This window comes from Microcaecilia unicolor, chromosome 7 (assembly GCF_901765095.1).
Source record: "Microcaecilia unicolor chromosome 7, aMicUni1.1, whole genome shotgun sequence".
NCBI lineage: Eukaryota > Metazoa > Chordata > Amphibia > Gymnophiona > Siphonopidae > Microcaecilia > Microcaecilia unicolor.
The window spans coordinates 4809772-4829423 of NC_044037.1; the positions used below are offsets into that span (position 1 = coordinate 4809772).

Here is a 19652-nt window from a genome sequence, read left to right on the forward strand (position 1 = left end):
ACTGGTCCCCCTGACATGCCAGGACACCAACTGGGCACCCTAAGGGGCACTGCAGTGGACTTCACAAATTGCTCCCAGGAACATAGCTCCCTCACCTTGTGTGCTGAGCCCCCCAAAACCCACTACCCACCACTGTACACCACTACCATAGCCCTTACGGGTGAAGCGGGCACCTAGATGTGGGTACAGTGGGTTTGTGGTGGGTTTTGGAGGGCTCACATTTACCACCACAAGTGTAACAGGTAGGGGGGGATGGGCCTGGGTCCACCTGCCTGAAGTGCACTGCACCCACCAAAACTGCTCCAGGGACCTGCATACTGCTGTGATGGACCTGAGTATGACATTTGAGGCTGGCAAAGAGCATGGCACAAAAGATTAAAGATTTTTGAGGGTGGGAGGGGGTTAGTGACCACTAGGGGAGTAAGGGGAGATGATCCCCGATTCACTCCAGTGGTCATCTGGTCAGTTCGGGCACCTTTTGTGGCTTGGTTGTAAGAAAAATAGGACCAGGTAAAGTCGTCCAAATGCTTGTCATCTAGTCTGCCTAACGAGATAAACATAGCATGTGTTTCACTATAACATATATATGCTTAATCTTGATCTGTCCTTTGCCATTTTCAGGGCACAGACTATAGAAGTCTACCCAGCAGTGGCCTTATTTCCCAATTACTGGAGTTACCATCTAAGCACCACTAAATTTGTTTGGTTCCATTCTCTTTCCGTAGAGGATTCCTTTGTGTTTATGCCACACATTTTTGAATTTGTTACCATTTTCATCTCCGCCACCTCCTGCGGGAGGGCATTCCAGGTATCTACCACTCTCTCCGTGAAAAAGTACTTCCTGGCATTATTCCTTAATACTCTCCCCCCCCCCCCCCCCCCCCCCCCCCGCAACGTCAATTGATGACCTCTAGTTTTACTGCTTCCTCTTCTCTGGTGTGTTTATCCTGTATTTTAGAAAGGAAAGTAAGTATCTGTTTTCCCTTAAAACATGCTCCAATCAGGTGCCCTCTAGAGGCCTCTATATAAACTCCCTTCGTGTACATTTGCTTATACTGAACCAGTCTTATCATATTTTCTGTTCTTAATCTTAGCTTGAGCTTCAACGCAGGAAGTGTTGATTAAGTCACTTTTATTGTACCAAACAGAGACCCAACACAGGGCTGTATTTCGGTGGAAGAAACTGCCTGCTTCAGGGGTCAAACGTTATACTGCTGGGACTGACATAGTAGCAACAGCGATTGTGGTGCCAAGGCGACTTTTTGTTAGCGTTTTCGGATCCAAGTGATCCTATTACATGTAATTAAGCAAGGATAATATCATTTTAGGGACCAAAATTTTCCTTGCCTCACCAGCAGTGTAACTCTTAACCCCTGAGGCAGGCGGTGTCTTCGGCCAATACATGGCCCCGTGTTGGGTCTCTGGTGCAATAAAGGTGACTTGATCAACACTTCCTATATGGCAGCTTGTGTTCCACTCTCTATTTTTTTGCTTTCATTGGACCCTTCATAGAGGTGTTTTTCCTGTTTGTTATGGACTCTTAATCTTAGGTTGACATCCTCTCATGCCAAATTTCAGTTAGGAATTACAAAATTTGAATTTCTGGATCAGCAAATGGAAGGAGGAGTCCCTTGATTCAACGAAGAAGAGAAGACTTTAGTTCTGTAAAAGTGAATGAATGAGTTTCCAACAGCTTATGTACAAAATGTTTCTGTTAAGCGAAGAGCTTATTTTCTAGTTTATTTTTCACTGTATAAAGATTTTGAGTTGATATTTAACAGTACTTATGGAATCAGTGACATTAGCACTATTTAAAAAAAAATTGTTGGATGTCAATGTATAACTACTTACTTACTACTTATCATTTCTATAGCGCTACTAAATGTACACAGTGCTGTACACTGGACATGAAGAGACAGTCCCTGCTCCACAGAGCTTACAATTTAATTGGGACAGACAAACAGGACAAATAAGGGATAAGGGAATGTATAATTTTACCCATTTTATTCACAAGCCAGCCAAAGTTATATATTAAAAAAAGGGATGCGATTTGAGGGCAAAAAAAAAAAAAAATATATATATATATATATGCTCTGTGGTGAAATTCAGCCACTGAAAATATAACTTGTATGTCCACCTGACAGCATTAAATAGCAAATTTAACGTAAACCATTTAGCCTAAGCATTTAAATCTACACATAGATTTTTATAGCCAGTTCTTAATTTTATGCAGATACTGACACTGAAAATGCATATGAGTTATACGTTTCAAGGACTAAATTTCTCTTCATTAGGTGAGTGAAAACTGACATAATGCAAGGAAATAGATAGGTCCACAGGAAACGTATGGTCTTTGACCTCTCCCCTGCCCACACATGCTTGAAGGTAAGAAAACAGCCTTTAACAGTCCTCTAAAGACAGATTTATATCTGAAGGGTCCTGAAACCTAAATAAACTTAATTGAAGGGATTTACAGAGAACTCCTATGTTGTTATCAATGGGAGACTTCATCAGAGCAGGATACTGTATTCCCAAGTGTGCTGGAAATGTAGGGGATATAACAATGGCATAGGCCCACCCTTTCTTGCATCATGCCCACCCAATCTAGTGGCTCCCAAAACACCTCACTGGTGGTGCCTCACTCCTCTCTCTCTTCTCTACTGGTGGTATGGTATCTGCCCATTTCTCTCTGAATTCCCCCCCCCCCCTCCCAGTCTATGTTTGAGCTGTCGCAAGTCCTGTAGGCAACCTGCACCAGCCCTTCAGGCTTTCCTCTAATGCGTTCTGCCCTCAATGATGTCACTTCCTGTTTTTTCACTGGCGGGGATGCGGTAGAGGGAAGCCTGTAGAGCTGGTGCAGGTTGCCTACAGGAATTCCTGCTGGTGACAGCTTAGAGGTAGACTGGGGTGGGGGGGGGGGGTTTAGAGAGAGAAGGGCAGATGATGGGTGGGGGGGAGTGGGAGGAGCAGATGCTGGGCTGCAGGCAGAGAGAGAGAGAACAATGACAATATGTGAGTAGGTGCAGAAGGGATGGATGGGAAGAAAGAGGGAGAGGTTAAAAACAAACTTTATGTATGTAATGGGGTGGGGGTAAGAAGGGCCCACCCAGGTTAACTCGAGGCCCACCCAAAATGACAGGTCTGGCTAAGTTCCTGCAGTGACATACTGTGTCCGACACTCTCTCTCTGTGTCTGCAGGTATAAGGGATGTATTGCAGCAAGGACACACAAAATGTGTAGGGCTTGATATTCAAAGCAATTTAACCAGCTTAAAATGGCTCCTGGCAGGTTACATAAGAACATAAGAGTAGCCATACTAGGTCAGACCAATGGTCCATCTAGCCCAGTATCCTGTTTTCCAAACTGGCCAAGCCAAGTCACAAATACCTGGCAGAAACCCAAATCGTGGCAACACTCAATACTACAAATCCCAGGGCAAGTAGTTGCTTCCCATGTCTGCCTCAACAACAGACTATGCACTTTTCCTCCATGAACTTGTCCAAACCTTTTTTAAACCCAGATATGCCAATTGCTGTTACCACCTCCTCCGGCAAAGAGTTCCAGAGCTTAACTATTCGTTGAGTGAAAAAATATTTCCTCCTATTTGTTTTAAAAGTATTTCCATGTAACTTCCTCGAGTGCCCCCTAGTCTTCATACTTTTGGAATGAGTTAACGTGGAAGTGAATAATTGAACGGCGCCAGTGAAATACATGGCCGGCAATGTATTTTGGAGGCGCCGCAAACAGCTGGCCAGACCCGTATTTTCGAAAAAGATGGCTGGCCATCTTTTGTTTCGATAATACGGTTCCAGCCAGCCAAATGCCTTGGATATGGCCGGAGTTTGAGATGGCCGGCTTCGTTTTTTAGCGATAATGGAAAGTTATGTCGGCCATCTCAAACTCCGGCCAAATTCAAGGCATTTGGCCATGGGAGGAGCCAGCATTTTTAGTCACCTGGCCCCCCTGACATGCCAGGACACCAACCGGGCTCCCTAGGGGTCACTGCGGTGGACTTCAGAAAAGCTCGCACGTGCATAGCTCCCTTACTTTAGGAGCTGAGCCCCCCAACCCCCCCCCCCCCTGAAACCCACTACCCACAAATGTACTGCACCCACTAAAACTGCTCCAGGGACCTGCATACAGCCTCTAGGACTTATTGCTGCTGTATAGCTTTGGCACACCAGTTGACACCTGAAGACTAATCTCTCTGAAAAAGTCCTTTCTTGAAATAACCACGTTTACTCACAGTTAACTGCAGATCAGAGGTTGTGCCCCACTGGCAAAGAGTCCCCTGGTACTAAGATGAACAGTAGGTCAGAGCTGGCACAATGGTGTACAATGCCCTCTTTCAGCACCATTCAAGGTAAGAACTACGTTCTCTAACATGGGTAACGCAGGAAATGGAACTAAAACTGGCTTACAAAAATGGCCACTACCACATGGGCTACAACAGGAAACAAAACAGGGCACACTCTGACCCAGTAAGCAGGGGGAAAGCACCAGGGGAGTAGAGCCTACCAACTACCAATACCTACACCCACCACAATGCATTGCTGATGTGATTCTGCAGTGCAAATAACAGAAAAGGTGTCACACTCACCCCAGAGCCACATCACAAGCAGGAAAAGAGCAGGAAAAGGCTGTCGGAGGACAGAACACATTCTGCTGTCATGGAGGTGGGTACGACATTTGAGGCTGGCATACAGGCTGGAAAAAAGTGTTTAAAGTGGGGTTTTTTTGGTGGGAGGGGGTTAGTGACCACTGGGGGAGTACGGAGAGGTCATCTCAGCTTCCTTCCGGTGGTCATGTGGTCAGTTTGGGCATCTTTTTGAGGCTTGGTTGTGAAAATAAAAGGACCAAGTAAACCCGGCAAAATACTGCTTAACGCCGTTTTTTTTCCATTATTGGCGAAAGCCGGCTATCTGGTAGCCATGCCCATACCCACCAATGTCCTGCCTTCGCTTCGCCGCCGACATGCCCCTTTGAACTTTCGCTGGCAAGGCGACGGGAAAGCGGCGATGCTATCAAAAAAAGCAGCTTTCGATTATACCGATTTCGCCACTTTTCAGAGATCGCCAGCCATCTCCCGATTTGTGTCGGGAAATGGCCGGCGATCACTTTCGACTATGAGCTGGATAGTAACATAGTAGATGATGGCAGAAAAAGACCTGCACGGTCCATCCAGTCCGCCCAACAAGATAAACTTACATGTTCCATTTTTTTGTGTATACCTTACCTTGATTTGTACCTTTCTTTTTCAGGGCACGGACCGTATAAGTCTGCCCAGCACTATCCCCGCCTCCCAACCACCAGCCCCGCCTCCCACCACCGGCTCTGCCACAGACTGTATAAGTCTGCCCAGCACTATCCCCACCTCCCAACCACCAGCCCTGCCTCCCACCACCGGCAAAGTTAATCTCTTGTGCGGAGTTATCCACTGATATTTGGCCGCATTTAACCAATTAGCACCAACAAATATCATCAGAAGAGCTGTTTGCGAAAAAGAAGATTTTATAGAAATTTAAAACCAGTGTTCAAGTGATAGCATTCCTCGCTGACCACATTCCAATGAGCAATTAAGTCAAGTACCTTCCTATTGTCCTTCAAGTACCTCTCCCTGATCAAGAGCAACCCCTCCCCTCTGGACCGACTTGTTAGTAATCAAAGACAGCCAGAATTGTCAGAAGGAGAAACTGTTTCTGTATAGGCAAATCTATGAACATTTTAAGTAAGCATAAGAAAGATTAGAAATGAAAGTAGCTTAAAGTGACTATTGCAGAACTGATCAGAAACTCTGAAGCAGGATATCAGAGTGAGAAGGAATCTTCCAACTTGAGTTCCTTGTGTGGCATGTATAACACCTCCCTGCTAATTACCTTGAAGGAGCTCTGAATTTGGAATCTTCAAACCTGAGTTCTCAGTGTTGCATATGTGACACCTCCCTGCTAATTTCCTTGAAAGTGCTCTGAAGTTCCCCATTCCCCTCTGCCTCCAGCCAGAGCCAGAAATAGGAGCCCTGAAGATCCTTGGACAAGAAGGGTGGGAAGCAATTAGTTGTTAAGAGAGAGATTAGAGGACCCTGTCTCAGAGCTACTCTCCTCCCTCTCATCTCCTCTGCTCATTAACTTATCACTGAAAACGGATCCAGTACTGATCTTAACAGCTGAAAGGCAAGCTGAAATAACATACAAGACCAGAACACCAGACCTCACACCAAAGAACAAAAGTCCTACCAAGCATCCAGTCATCAGAACATGGTCTTATTAGTAGTCCACAGTGAATAGAAACCAAAATGAATACCTTCAAACTACTCCTAATAATCTACTCCTTAACACTGATCCACTTAACACTAACCACCCCTCTCGCAGAAAGTAACAGTATACGCATACTATACAATCATCAAAGATTGATCAGATACACCACATCTCATCAAACTGGCAACAACTTAAACAAAGGAAGAACACCATCATGCGGACAACCACCACAAAACGCAAAGAAGGGTCCAAACAAACTCACCTCAACAAAGAAATGACAACTAATAAAAGTCCACACATCACCTAACGCAGAAGACCCATTCCAAACAATCCAAGCCAGATTGGATTGGATTGGATTGCTGTAAACAAAACAGCAATACTAGCAGACTGGATCATGGCAGAAGGCCTTGACCTACTCTTCATCACTGAAACCTGGATCCACGACCAAAAGGACCCTATAAATACTAGACCTGTGCCCTCCAGGATACAAAATCACACACTGGACCAGAAAGGAAAAGAAAGGCAGAGGCATAGCACTAATCTATCGATCCCACTTTACCACCGAAACCACGGCCGAGTCCATGACACCTCAACTTGAAATTGCCTCAATCAGAATCCACAACACTAATCTACAGACGGACATTGTCTCCTATCCCATGACTTTTTAATTTTCTCAGGAGTCTCTCATGAGGAACTTTGTCAAAAACGTTCTGAAAATCTAGATACACTACATCAACAAACTCACCTTTATCTACATGTTAAGTTACGCCTTCAAAGAAATGAAGGAAATGGGTGAGGGAAAACCTCCCTTGGTTGAATTTATGCTGACTCTGTCCCATTAAACCAGTTTGTCTATGTTTTCTGTAATTTTATTCTTTATAATAGTTTCCACTATTTTACCCGACACTAAAGTCAGACTTACCGGTCTGCAATTTCCTGGATCACCCCTGGAATCCTTTTAAAAAATTGGCATTACATTGGCCACCCTCAAGTCTTCAGGTACAGATATTATAATTTTTTCTTACTTTTTTAATTGATTTGTGAACTGCTTTGGTCTGTGCTGCAGTAATAGGGGTATATCAAGAATAAATAACCTAATCTAACCTACACACCCCCAACACACACATCTATACATCCCCTCAACAACCTCCCCCCACAGACATAAACATACCATACCACCGATGCACACAGAGCTCACAAACACCATCTGTCATTACTCACTCCCCAGACCCGCCCACACACCTCAGCTATCCTCCAGAGTCACATGCCATCACGGAGGAAAGGACCATGTAAATGTAGGCCACTTTTGAAAGACTTTTCAAATACATATACATCTTTACACACATGTAAAATGCCTCTTATACTGTACACAAGCATGTGCTATGACATGTAGGCGTGTGGGGAGGGGCCCAACCAGAGTCATGAAGTGTGTGTGTGTATATATATCAGGTGTGTACATTTAAACCATTCCTGGGCTCTGTCTCTCCCACTGAGCCCCTAGACATGTCTGTGAATTGTACAAGTAGACGCCCTCTGGACGCATGGTAGAGGCACCCAGGTTCCATTATACTATGCTAGCGTAGCCAGGTATCGGCACACCTAACATCTATGTGCCTGAAGTTAAACCAGCCGTAGACCTGGCATAAGTGCAAGCGTGGAAATTTGGTAGAGATCCGCATCACTTACAGATGTACATGGGAGCTCTGCTCATGTCCTGCCCCATTCTGTAACAGCCTCTTGCGATTACGCCCTACTGATACTTTCTCAGGTAAGAGCTGATTTCTAGACAGTTCTGCACAAAAGAAACACGTAAACCTGGGCACCTAGAGATAGAACTCCCTTTAAGTGCGTACTTTAGCTTATCTGATAATACAAGGTCTGGTGTTGGAGGTGTCTCTGCAGTGCTTCCCTCTCATAGCCCTTCATTTCACACTATGTCAAGAGTCACTGAAGTATCTACTGTCCCATCACACTCCTGTATCTGAACAGAATATATGCAACACAGATTATATCTCTGTAGTTTCACATCAGACAAAGTGCATTTCCACCCTCTCAGTGGCACTATTACTGTTCTTGCTAAGTTTTATTAATAACAAGCAGCGGAGTTGCACTGTTATAAAGACATGCAGTCATTACCAGTAAACTCTTTAAGCTTCACTTCCCCAAACTTTCATTAGGCAATTAATAAGGAATGCAAATCTGTCACAATGGTAAGTGTATCTATGACTTCCCTGGAAGTTTCTGAGCATCCTAAGCTGTAAGAATAGCTCAAGAGGGCAGTGTGCAGTGCATTTCCAACGACTGTCAAGTCCTTCCTCTCTTCTGAAGACATCTGCAGTAGAACCGATATGATGTAACGAGAACTCTGCTAGTGAGGCAGCTGTTAGGTGAGTGCTGGCCAGGACGTTCTAGTTGAATATTGGCAAAATCCCAAGTACGATAAGTAAGCCAGACATTTTCCAGTTGCTTTTCTGGAATGCTGACTGGATCTCTATTCAGACAGGGGGCGCTGTCCCATTTCTCTCAGGCACTTCAGCGCTGTCCAGCTGACAGTCAGGGAGTAGGAGTCCTATGTGGGATACTAACTGGATAAATACTAGAGGCAATGAACCAGAAATTGAAGAGAGGAGGGCCACAGCTGACATTTAAAAAGCTAGCCACACTGAATACCGAAAGTTCACGTGTCTATCTCTACTCTGCCCATCAGCATAGCTACTGTTAAAGGGCCGGCCTGCACTGTGTATACTTTCAGCATGATCACGTTTTATAAGAGGCCTCTTATGTGTGTCAGATGACATTTTAGCAGCAAAAAGGGTTTGTAAAATTGCCCCTTAATGGAGAAAACCTTTAGTAACAGGCTGCTAAGTTTGCCGGCATCCTTTTGAGTACAGATTGATTTTAAATGTAGTAGGGTCGATTTGAGCATATCCACCCAAGTTAATGCGAGTTAACACATACGGGGGAACTTCTGTGAATTGGCGTCTCAGTTCAGGTGCCCAGTGCTGTGCACTCACTTGCAGTTCTATAGCCGCATCCTGGCATCAAGATTCCATTATGCAATGCTAGCGTATGTCGGCATTGGCACAATCTCTCAAGCCATGTGATGCGTCTAATTTATAGTAGTCTATAAACTGTGCACATTCCTATGCCCTGCCCACATGTACAGCCCCTTTTACAAAGGCATGCTAGTCTTTTTAACTCACACTAAAAATAAGCATTCGCTAATAGAGGTGCCCATATATTCCTATGATCAAATTGAAGCCCGCCAGAAAAAGCAAGTGTGGGGACTATCAATACTATATACTTCTTCTTAATGTCCCAAATATCAGAACTTAATCAAAATTTTCTCATGAATGCAATGAGATAAATGCTTTATTTGAATTCATGGAGATCATCAGATCTAACTGCAGCACATACCATATGAACAATTTTGTTCTTTCTTTTTCAAAGAAATGGATGTGGTGCAAATCTTCATACGATCACCCTGTTTTTGTATTTTTATGTAAGAATATTTTATTATTGATTTTCTTTCTAATCTTTCAATATCTTTCAATATCTTATAGCTGCATACTATAACAGCATTTTAGCAATATAAAAACCGTGCATTGTAGCACATACTTATCTTTAAATAGCGGCAGCCTTTGACTGCAGGAGAACCTCCACCGACGTGGCCAGGTTTCGCAAAAAGCTTCCTCAAGGAATAGGCTCTCATAACATAGTTCAAGCGCTCCCAATCAAGAATTGGCTCACAATCAAAGAACGTATTGCTTTCAAAATCTGTACAACAGTCCATAAAATGATTTACGGCGAAGCCCCAGCATACATGATAGACCTCATAGACCTGCCAACCAGAAACACTACAAGATCAGCACGATCATACCTAAATCTCCACTATCCAAGCACAAAAGGACTCAAATACAAATCAACTTATCCAGCTTTTCATATCTAAGTACACAACTATGGAACACACTGCCAAAAGCAGTAAAAACTACGCTCGACCACCTAAATTTCCAAAAACTACTAAAAACAAACCTGCTCAGAAAGGCGTACCCTACTGAGCCAACATAAAAACCTGGACACCTGCGACATAACGAAACAAAAGACAAAATGGACATTTCTAACTTTCAAGCCGCATTGAGCCTGCCATGAGTGGGAAAGCGCGGGGTACAAATATAACAAAACAGTTCCTCTTCCTTCTACTACTACTACTAATAATCATTTCTATAGCACTTCTCTAAGTTCCCCCATTGTATTTACCATACATGAACCTTATTCTACCACAATATCACCTTGTATTTGTTCATACCAGAACTGGCAAAGCCGTAACGGTACTATGTAAGCCACATTGAGCCTGCAAATAGGTGGGAAAATGTGGGATACAAATGTAACAAAAAAAAAAAATAAAAAAACATATAGCAGGATTTGTAGGAAAATTCTTCTCTTAAAGTAGCTCAAGAAACATTTTTTTAAAAACTCATTCAGGGGTGTAGCTACCACTGAATGAGTCCTGGACTGCCCGCAGATAGGGGCCATCTGCTGCAGAAAAAAATGATAGCGGTATATAAAATACTGAGTGGAGTGGAACAGGTAGACGAGAATCGCTTGTTTACTCTTTCCAAAAATACTCAATGGAGAAGGGTAGATAGTGAGGTTCCCCAGGGGTCTGTGCTGGGACCGCTGCTTTTTAACATTTATAAATGATCTAGAGATGGGAGTAATTAGTGAGATAATTAAATTTGTTGATGACACAAAGTTATTCAAAGTTGTTAAATCACAGAGGATTGTGAAAAATTACAAGAGGACCTTACGAGACTGGGAGACTGGGTGTCTAAATAGCAGATGACATTTAATGTGAGCAAGTGCAAAGTGATGCATGTGGGAAAGAGGAACCCAAACTAGCTACGTGATGCAAGGTTCCCCATTAGGAGTCAGCAATCAGGAAAAGGATCTAGGTGTCATTGTTGATGACATGTTGAAACCCTCTGCTCAGTGTGTAGCAACAACTAAGAAAGCAAATAGAATGTTAGGTATTATTAGGAAAGGAATGGGAAACAGAAATGAGGATGTTATGATGCCTTTGTATCACTCCATGGTGCAACCACACCATACCTTGAATACTGTGTGCAATTCTTGTCACCACATCTCAAAAAAGATATAGTGGAATTAGAAAAGGTACAAAGAAGGGCAACGAAAATGATAAAGGGAAAGGGATGACTTCCCTATGAGGAAAAGCTAAAGCAGCTAGGGTTCTTCAGCTTGGAGAAAAGATGGCTGAGAGGAAATATGATAGAGGTCTATAAAATAATGAGTGGATTGGAATGGGTAGACGTGAATCACTTGTTTACTCTTTCCAAAAATACTAGGCAATGAAGCTACAAGGTAGTAAATTTAAAACAAATCGGAGAAAATATTTCTTCACTTAACATATAATTAAACTTTGGAATTCACTGCCAGAGAATGTGGTAAAAACAGTTAGCTTAGCAGGGTTTAAAAGAGGTTTGGATATCTTCCTAAAGGAAAAGTCCATAGACCATTATTAAAATGGACTTGGGGAAAATCCACTGCTTATTTCAGGGATAAGCTGCATAAAATGTATTGTACTGTTTTGTGATCGTGCCAGTTAATTGTGACCTGGAATGGCTACTGCTGGAAAAAGATTGCTTGGCTTGATGGACCTTTGGTCTGTCCCAAAATGGTAATAGTTAAGTACTTATATAGGAAGAGATAGAAGTGGACGTGGATGGGCAGACTAGATGAGCCATATGGCCTTTATCTGCCATCTTTTTCTATGTCAGAGCTGATATTCATTCCCACTGCTCAGTTAAATGCTGCTGCATATCAGCAGCTGGCCCACTCAGCTTGATTTAAGAGGGCAGAAGCTTCTGGTGTCCACATAAACCACGCTGAATGTTGACCCCATAAACTGAAAAGTCTGGATACAAATGTTAGAAACCTAAAAATAAGATGAGAGAGTTTAAACCACCAAATGAAGAGGAATTTGTAGGTTGCAATAGGCATCTCAGAGACCAGGTGGAAGGAGGATAACCAATGAGACACTGTGATACCAAGGTACAAATGATATCGCAATGATAGGGTAAATCTTATTAAAAAGGGAGGGGTGATGCTATTCAGCAGGAAAAGACTGCAGTGTGAAATACTTAAGGAGAGGAATTCAATGTATGAAGGAAAAGAGAATAGTGGAGGGTGTATACTACTGTCACCTGTCCAAAATGAACAGAAAGAAGAGAAAATGTTAGCAGAAATTAGGGAATACAATTCCAATAGGTGATTTCAGTTATGAAAATCAAAACCCTACACAGTTCAATTACCCCAGTATTGACTGGACAAATGTCACGCCAGCAAATGCTAGGGAGGTAAAGTTCCTAGATGAAATAAGGGAAAGGGGATGGGATCTGATATATCGCCTTTCTGTGGTTACAATCAAAGCTGTTTATATATTATATACAAGTAATGCTTCACAGAGCAGCTGATTCAGGATCCAACAAGAGGGGGAGCTATTTCAGATCTGATCCTTAGTAGAATTCAGGACTTGGTACAAGAGGCAATGGTGTTGAATCCACTTGGCAATAGCGATCATAACATGATCAAATTTACATTAAAAGAAATACCCTCAATAGGTACAAAGAATAGGGGTCATGCCATGAAGTTACATAGTAATACATTTAACTATGCATAGTCAACACATAGTGAAACTCTGGAACTCATTGCTAGAGGATGCGGTAAACCCACTTAATGTACCTGTGTTTAAAAAAGGTTTGGATACGTTTCTGGAGGAAAGATCCATAAACAGCAACAGGACTGCAGCTTCTATGGGACTAAGGTAGCAACACAAAAGTAGAGGATGACAAAGAGGGGCATAATCGAACGTCACCGGCGAAATAGATCGCCGGCGATCTATTTTGGTGGCGGCGCAACAGCTGGCCGGAACCGTATTACCGAAAAAAATGGCCGGCCATCTTTTTTTTCAATAATACGGTTTAGCCCGGCCAAATGCCAGAGTTCGCCGGGTTTGAGATCGCCGGTTTTGTTTTTCAGCAATAATGGGAAAAAATGCCGGCGATCTCAAACCCGGCGAAATCCAAGGCATTTGGTCGTGGGAGGAGCCAGCATTTGTAGTGCACTGGTCCCTTTGACATGCCAGGACAGCAACTGGGCACCCTAGGGGGCACTTCTAAAAATTTACAAAAAATATACAAACACCTCCCAGGTGCATAGCTCCCTTACCTTGGGTGCTGAGCCCCCCAAATCCCCCTCAAAACCCACTCCCCACAACTCTACAACACTACCATAGCCCTTATGGGTGAAGGGGGGCACCTACATGTGGGTACAATGGGTTTTGGGGGGGTTTGGAGGGCTCAACACTTAGCACCACAAGTGTAACAGGTAGGGGGGATGGGCCTGGGCCTGCCTGCCTGAAGTGCACTGCATCCATTAAAAACTGCTCCAGGGACTTGCATACTGCTGTCAGGGAGCTGGGTATGACATTTGAGGCTGGCATACAGGCTGGCAAAAAAAGGTTTTATTTTTATTTGTTTAGTGTGGGAGGGGGTTGGTGACCACTGGGGGAGTACGAGGAGGTCATCCCCCATTCCCTCCGGTGGTCATCTGGTGAGTTGGGGCACCTTTTTGAGACTTGGTTGTGAAATTAAAAGGACCAAGTCAACCCAGCGAAATACTGCTTAATGCCGCTTTTTTTTCCATTATCCGCGAAAGCCGGCCATCTGATAGCCACGCCCATGCCCGCCTATGTCCCGCCTTCGCTACGCCGCCAACACGTCCCCTTGAACTTTCGCCGGCGCGGCGACGGGAAAGCAGCGATGGTGTCAAAAAAGCTGCTTTCGATTATACGGATTTCGCCGCTTTTGAGAGATCGCCGGCCATCTCCCGATTTATATCAGAAGATCACCGGCGATCACTTTCGAAAATAAGCCTGAAAACAACTTCCAAACTGGGAGTGGATGTTCAAGAACACTTTATTGAAAGCATCAGAAGAATGACCCAGAAAAGTCCATAAACCATTAAAAAGGTAGACCTGAGGAAAGCTGCTGCTTATCTCTGATATTAAGTAATATGGAATCTTGCTACTCTTTGGGATTCTATAATCATGCTATGCTTTGGGATTCTGGAATCTTGATGCACTTTGGGATTCCAGAATCTTGCTGTGCTTTGGGATTCTGGAACCTTGCTACACTTTGTGATTCTGGAATCTTGCTGCACTTTGGGATTCTAGAATCTTGTTACGCTTTGGGTTTCTTTCAGGTACTTGTGATTTGGATTGGCCACTGTTGGAAGCAGGTTACTGGGCCGGATGGACCATTCGTCTGATCCAGTATGGCTATTCTTGTGTTCTTATGTTCTAACACTCTTTCTACACACTACACACAATCAAAAGAGACATAAAAAAGGGGACCTAGGTGCTGAGGCCTATTCTGTTTAATATATTTGTGGAAGATATTGCTGAAGGGTTAGAAGGAAAGGTTTGCCTTTTTGCGGATGACACGAAAATAGCCAATAGAGTGGATACCCTGGAAGGAGTAGAAACAATGAGAAGGGATCTCCAAAAGTTAGAAGAATGGTCAAGGGTCTGGCAGTTAAAATTTAATGGCAAGAAGTTCAGAGTGAGGTGCAGAACCCAAAAGAGAGATACCGAATAGAAAGGGAGGGATTAGTAAGCTCGACTCAGGAGAGAGACCTTGGGGTTCTGGTGTCAGAGGATATGAAGGTGAAAAAACAACGTGACAAGGCGATGGCCGTGGCCAGAAGGATGCTAGGCTGCATAGAGAGGGGTATAACCAGCGGAAGAAAGGAGGTGTTGATGCCCTTCTACAAGTCGTTGGTGAGGCCCCACTTGGAGTATTGTGTTCAGTTTTGGAGGCCGTATCTGGCTAAAGATGTAAAAAGACTGGAAGCGGTGCAAAGAAAAGTTACAAAAATGGTATGGGATTTGCATTGCAAACCGTACGAGGAGAGACTTGCCGACTTTAACATGTATACCTTGGAGGAAAGGAGACACAGGGGTGACATGATACAGACTTTTGAATATTTGAAAGGTATTAATCCGCAAACAAGCCTTTTCCGTAGTTGGGAAGGTAGTAGAACTAGAGGACATGAAATGAGGTTAAAGGGGGGCAGACTCAGGAGTAATGTCAGGAAGTATTTTTTCACAGAGAGGGTGGTGGATATGTGCAACGTCCTGCCGCGGGAGGTGGTGGAGATGAAAACGGTAATGGAATTCACACATGCATGGGAGAAACACAAAGGAATCCTGTTTAGAAGGAATGGATCCATGGAATCTTAGCGGAGATTGGGTGGTGATGCCGGTAATTAGGAAACAAAACCCGTGCTGGGCAGACTTCTACGGTCTATGCCCTTTTCGTGACTGAATAGATATGTATGGGCTTGAGTGTAAATTTTAAGGGGCTTCAATGTTAGCTTCAGAACTTTTAGTACAATTTAGTACAAGAATAGTGTTGGGCAGACTTCTACAGTCTGTGCCCTGAGAAAGGCAGGGACAAATCAAACTCAGGTATAAAGTATCACAAACTATGTAAAATGAGTTTATCTTGTTAGTCAGACTGGAAGGACCATACAGCTCTTTATCTGCCGTCATTTACTGTGTTACTAGGTTACTCTTTGGGGTTCTACATGGAATGTTGCTACTAATTGGGATTCCGTAATCTTGTAACTCTTTAGGATTCCAGAATCTTCAGAACTTTTACTACAAGAACAGTGCTGGGAAGACTTCTATGGTCTGTGCCTTTAGAATGGCAAGGACAAATCAAACTCGGGTATAAAGTATCACATACCATGTAAATGAGTTTATCTTGTTGGGCAGACTGGATGGACCATAAGGTCTTTATCTGCCGTCATTTACTATGTTACTATGAGGACTTAAAACCCTACTTACTGAAATTGATACTGATAAAAGCTCCAAAGTTCAAGCTGCCGATGTGTCTTCCAAATAAAAACAGTATCCAATGGTCTGTAGATTTAAGGATGTGAAACCACTGACGTCAGAGGAGGCAGCGTCTTTAGAATTTTCATCTGAACATTGTTTTTATGTGTATGCTAATCCGCATCCATTTTATTACCTTGTATCTTGTCATTATGCATTCTGACGCCTCCTCTGACTCTTTTTTCTTTGTATTTTTAAGACGCATGAAACGGGAGGTAACCTGTGTGGTGTAATTATGTTTCTAAGCCAGTCCCAACTACCATTATTATTATTATTATTATTAGCATTTGTATAGCGCTACCAGACACACGCAGCGCTGAACACCTGATACAAAGAGACAGTCCCTGCTCAAAAGAGCTTACAATCTAAATAATACAGACAGTTACGGGTGAGGGAAGTAATGGGAGCTAAAAAGCAGCAGTGATAAGGTGGGTTTTCAGCATAGATTTGAAAACAAGCAGAGATGGATCTAGACGTATAGGTCCAGGAAGTCTATTCCAGGCATAAGGTGCCACAAGAGAAAAGGAGCGAAGCCTGGAGTTAGCAGTGGAGGAGAAGAGGGACGACAAGAGAGATTTGTCCAGTGAGCGGAGTTCATGGGGGGGAACGTAGGGAGAGATGAGAGTGGAGAGGTAATGGGGGGCTGCAGAGTGGATGCATTTAAAGGTCAGTACGAGAAGTTTAAACTGAAGGCGGAAGCGGACGGGTAGCCAGTGAAGTGACTTGAGGAGTGGGCTAGTGTGGGTATAACGATTCTGGTGGAAAATAAGTCGTGCCGCAGAATTTTGGACAGATTGGAGAGGAGAGAGATGGCTGATCGGAAGACCAGTGAGAAGTAAATTGCAATAGTCCAAGCGAGAGGTGACAAGGGTGTGGATAAGGGTTCTAGCAGCGTGTTCAGAAAGGAAGGGGTGAATTTTGCTAATATTGTAGATAAAGAAACGACAGGTTTTGGCGATCTGTTGAATATGCGCAGAGAAGGAGAGAGAGGAATCAAAGATGACTCCAAGGTTACGAGCCGAGGAGACAGGGAGGATGTGAGAGCCATTAACAGAGATAGAGAAAGGGGGAAGAGGGGAGGTGGGTTTAGGGGGGAAAATGAGAAGTTCAGTTTTGGTCATGTTGCGCTTTAGATGGCATTGAGACATCCAAGCAGCAATGTCGGACAAGCAGGCTGAGATTTTGTCCTGGATCGAGGTTGAGATTTCAGGGGTGGAGATGTAGATCTGAGAGTCATCAGCGTAAAGATGGTATTGAAAGCCATGGGATGAAATCAGGGTACCAAGGGAAGAGGTATAGATGGAGAAAAGGAGGGGTCCAAGGACAGAACCCTGAGGCACACCAACAGAAAGCTACCATACTTGATGTTTTCACTCACAAGTACAGTGACTATTATTTCACAAACTGTACCACTGTGAATACGAATTACGCATATTGTGTAATGAATGTTCAGTCGGGATACCTGTTTATTTTAACTTTTAGCTCTGATAGAGGCACGCGAATATGGAACACTATGCACTGCTAACAGCTGATATAGCCAACACAGTGTCATCAGTGTATATTGACAAATTTTTAAAAAATTGCATTCCGTTTTAACATCTTCATTAGCATTTTAAAATATTTTGATTTTCAGCTTGTTTCAAGACAGCATATTAACTTGTTTATTACAATTAGTATATAGTACCCAAGAGCCTTAAACATTTAAGCACATGTGGAGGGGCATTTTCGATATGACATTTAAGTCCGACATTGGACGTTTTGCAAAAAACGTCCTATATCTGAATAGGAAAGAAGGTCATTAAAAAAAAAAAAACATCTATCTGTTTTTTCAAACCTTGTTTTGAACAAGGTTTTATGATTTGGACGTTTTGTTTTTTGGCCCATTTTTGAAAAAAAAATGTCCAAGTGCAAAGCCATTGGGTTGTAGAAGGAGCCAGCATTTTTGTAGACTTGTTCCCCAGACATCACAGGAAAGCAATAGGGCCTGTGTTGAGGACACCTTTGGACTTATTTTCGAAAGAGAAGGATGCCCATCTTTCGACACAAATCAGAAGATGGAAGTCCTTCTCACAGGGTCGTCCAAATCGGTATAATCGAAAGCCGACTTTGGATGTCCCCAACTGCTTTCCATCGCAGGGACGGCCAAAGTTCAAGGGGGCGTGTCGGAGGCATAGTGAAGGCAGGATGGGCGTGCCTAACACTAAGACGTCCTCGACCCATAATCGAAAGAAACAAGGACGTCCCTGATGAACACTTGGACAACTTTACTTGGTTGTGTTTTTCTTATGACCAAGGCACAAAAAGGTGACCCAAATTGACCAGATGACCACTGGAGAGAATTGGGGATGACCTCCCCTTACTCCCCCAGTGGTCACTAACCTCCTCCCACCCTCAAAAACATCTTTAAAAATATTGATTGCCAGCCTCTATGCCAGCCTCAGATGTCATACTCAGGTCCATCACAGCAGTATGCAGGTCCCTGGAGAAGTTTTAGTTGGTGCAGTGCACTTCAGGCAGGCAAACCCAGCCCCTTCCCCCCCCTACCTGTTACGTTTGTGGAGGAAACAGCGAGCCCTCCAAAACCCACCACAAACCCACTGTATCCACATCTAGGTGCCCCCCTTTACCCATAAGGGCTACAGTATTGGTGTACAGTTGTGGGTAGTGGGTTTGGGGGGGGGGTTGGTGGGCTTAGCATACAAGGTAAGGGAGCTACAGTATGTACCTGGGAGCAATTTATGAAGTCCACTGCAGTGCCCCCTAGGGTGCCCGGTTGGTGTCCTGGCATGTCAGGAGGCCCAATGCACTACAAATGCTGGCTCCTCCCACGACCAAATGGCTTGCATTTGGTCGTTTCTGAGATGGACGTCCTTGGTTTCGATTATCGCTGAAAATCAGAAACGACCAAGTCTAGGGACGACCAAATCTAGCGACGACCAGATTTAAGGATTTGGACGTCCTTGACCGTATTATCGAAACTAAAGATGGATGTCCATCTTGTTTCAAAAATACGGGTTTCCCCGCCCCTGGATCAGGACGTTTTACGAGGTCGTCCAAATCAAAATGAGGACATCCCTTTTGATTATGCCCCTCCCTGTTTACCTTGGAAGAATAAACTGTGTTTGCTTTATCTATCTTGATACCTAGTCTTCTTCAACTTCTATGTTTCCCTGTTGGTTTTCATGTGGGCGTTTTTTTTTTGTTTTCTTGTTTCTATGAAAACTTAGGCATCAGACCTTTTGGTTTCCTCTTCTGAATTACTTTTGAATATTTCTGTAATTGTACTTTCTTGTTGAAAGAATAGTGTATATTGTATAGATCACAGAAACAAACTCCTCCTTTAATATGTTTTGAATTGTATTTTTTAGACAGCACAACAAGAAGACTTTTACACAGCACTGTAATTCCTTATGACTGGATTG

General features: G+C 43.5%; 1 protein-coding gene across 1 annotated transcript in view; it reads right to left on the reverse strand.

Annotated features, from left to right (window-relative positions):
* The window catches only part of FAM155B (family with sequence similarity 155 member B), a 432929-nt gene that overhangs the window by 392458 nt on the left and 20819 nt on the right, over positions 1–19652 (reverse strand).